Source organism: Cryptotermes secundus, unplaced genomic scaffold (assembly GCF_002891405.2).
Source record: "Cryptotermes secundus unplaced genomic scaffold, Csec_1.0 scaffold1769, whole genome shotgun sequence".
In the NCBI taxonomy this organism is placed as follows: Eukaryota; Metazoa; Arthropoda; class Insecta; order Blattodea; family Kalotermitidae; genus Cryptotermes; species Cryptotermes secundus.
This window is the reverse complement of record NW_019727434.1, coordinates 232168-235151: the sequence shown is the minus strand read 5'-3', so window position 1 is coordinate 235151 and position 2984 is coordinate 232168.

Genomic DNA, 2984 nt, shown 5'->3' with positions numbered 1-2984 from the left:
TCGATTCTTAATGAATCATCATCAGAGGTATATCACTACGATCAGGAACCCACCAATACGTAAATGTTTTTATAAGACTATATACACTTAAAACATTTATGATGCTCACTATATGTAGTTGGAAAATTAACAACTAGATATAGTGAGCATCATAAATATTTTAAGTGTACTTTTTCCCCTTGGCACTACAGCCCCAGTGGGCCTAGGCCTACCTCCATAAACTTCTCCGTTCACTTCGGTTTTTCTAGATCTTACACATTCGGTAGGACTCCTTGGGTGAATGATCAGTTCGTCGCAAGGCCTCTACCTGTATACAAACACAGAAAAACGTACACACACAAACTAAACATCCATGCCCTGAGTGGGATTCGAAGCCACGATCCCGGTTTCCAAGCGAGCGAAGACAGTACATGCCTTAGACCGCTCGGCTACCGTGACCGGCTTTAAGTGTATATAGTCTTATAAAAACATTTACGTATTGGTGGCTTCCTGATCGTAGTGGTATACCTCTGATGATGATTCATTAAGAATCGAAACTGTTAGGTAACTAAGTGCTGAGTGGTGAAGGCATGATATGTCACATTGGACTGAAATAAACTTAATTGTATCCTTGTATTTAGTTAAATTTAGCTGCGCTAGTAGTTGATCAAAATTATATCACTGCGCCTTAACGCTTCTTCTAATCAAATAATTTAGTGATGAAGGGTATACACTGGTTAATCATGGTAAGTTAAATTTAAAATGAAAGCGAATCGTTATAGCTTCGCGCTTGGTGTATGATTGGTGTATTTCCCCATAAATGAAAACCTCGAGAGAGACTGAAACCTTTACCAGCTGAGTTACCTAACTCAACCAATCCTATAGTCAGCATATTTACCCTGAGATATTAATTCATCAAATTACCCACCCACACCTCTACCACCGCCGCCCAGGTCGGAGTTCGGGTAGATTTGGCTGGCTACAAACTATAGTCAGTCGGTAAGTTTCGAGGATGAAACATTAGGACACAGAGATGATGGGCACAACCTCTCCATTAAGTAACTCTCTAGAACTGACTCCTTCTTGAGAAGCTACTAGTTGCATAGATAATCGAGAAACGCTCCGCCTTTTACGAAACCCGAAGGATGACTACTGTGCTTACCAGGGCACGCAAAGTCCGATGTGCTATTAACATTTAGTAACATGCTGACCCTACCCCCAAGCTGGAGGACTGTCCCTCATCGGCAGTCAGCGACTGCTTATTCAGAATATTCATAGCGACCTTGCATATCTTCCATGTGTGCGCAACATCTTCGAAAATGCGTCATTATCAGATAGTGACGCAGATGTTCACGTCATCATTACAAACTTATTAGTCTATATTCACAACATACACTGGACAAAAATGGCCACGCCGGAGATCGTAAGGCTCTCTACTCAAGGTGTGTCGTAAAAGTAAAATAGAGTAAAGTAAAGTAAAGGTATCCCTGTAACAGGCCGTGGAGGCCCATAGGGTTGTGAGATGTTGAGGCTCCCACATATTCTAGACAATCGACTCACAGATGGCAGTCAGGTTGTCAGCCTTACGCGCCGGCTGCCCTTTACCCCCCATGAATATTCCTGGTACTCACTTCTGTAAGAGGCTGAGTCGAAGCCAGGGCCATAGTGTGGCTGAAAGGATTAGGTTAATTGAAAAACAAATCCGCCTCATCGGGACTCGTACCCACGACCTTCCGGCTTGTAGCATAGTGCCTCAACCAACTGCACTACCGCATGCCCCCCAGGGTGTGTCGTACCCTAAAAAATGTTTTAGATGGGCGCCTCATGTCTGGTGACAAGGAGTTCACTTATCATGACTTCCTTAATATGTAAGCAGCTTCTGAACTTAGTGCAAAGAACATAGGCAGGTCTCTGAACCCAAATGCAAAGCCACTGCTGACAACAGAGCACATCATCATGTTACACATTAGCTGTGTGCAGCTAGACGCTGTGACGCAACCCCGGCTCACGCTGGCCACTTTCACTGAAGACGAAGGACAGCAGTACAGCCACATCTTCGCTTGAAGGCTGCTTGACGCCTCAAGACCTGGTCCCATAAGAAAGTCTAACTTGTATTGCAAGGAACATTTAAACACGTCGATTTATAGAACCTTAATAGACTTCCATTAATTAAAAGAGCAAAACAGGACACGTCTTCAGATCGGCTGTAATGACAATGTTTCATGACTGTAAATCAAGTGATGCAACGGGTCACCAGTGGAGCAGAGACATGCTTGAAAAGTTGACAGTCGCTCAGTTAGTCAATACATTTCCCGCCTTTTGCGTAACATACAGTTGAGGCCGCGCCATAGCTCAAGCGGTTAGTCGCTGGCTTCCCACCGCGGCGGCCCGGGTTCAAACCCGAATCTGGTCAACTTGGATTTGTGGTGGACAAAGTTACGCTAGGCTAGGTTTTCTCTGAGTATTTCGGTTTCCCCTGCCAATCTTCATTCCACCAAATTCTCCATCATACTCAGTCGGGGCAGGTACAATAGGCCAATCATGGCCACCGTGCCGAGTGGACCCAACTGGACTCCAACCCCCCCCCCACTATGCGAATTAAAAAAATGCATTCAGTTGACCGTGTTCACAGAAGCTCGAGAGTGGGTCCTATCATGAGCCATTCAAATTCAGTCCACACGTTCACAGTATTGTTCTTGAAGATCCTGATTAATATTATCCTGCCACCTACGTCTACGACTCCCCCTCAGTTTTCCAGCTAATATACGGTATATACAGGGTGTCCAGATGAAAGGTATCCAAAATAAAATTATTATATCTCGGAAAGGTTTCATTATATACATTTATGGGTTACACCAGTGGTTCTCAAACTTTTTACCTCTGAGCCCCCCCCCTGAGAAGATAAAATATTCTCAGGACCCCAGCCTGTTTTTTTATCAAAATAGAAGTCATGGTATGTTTGGCGTTTTATTCAGTTTATTTTGTGTTTTTCTACATACTATTTA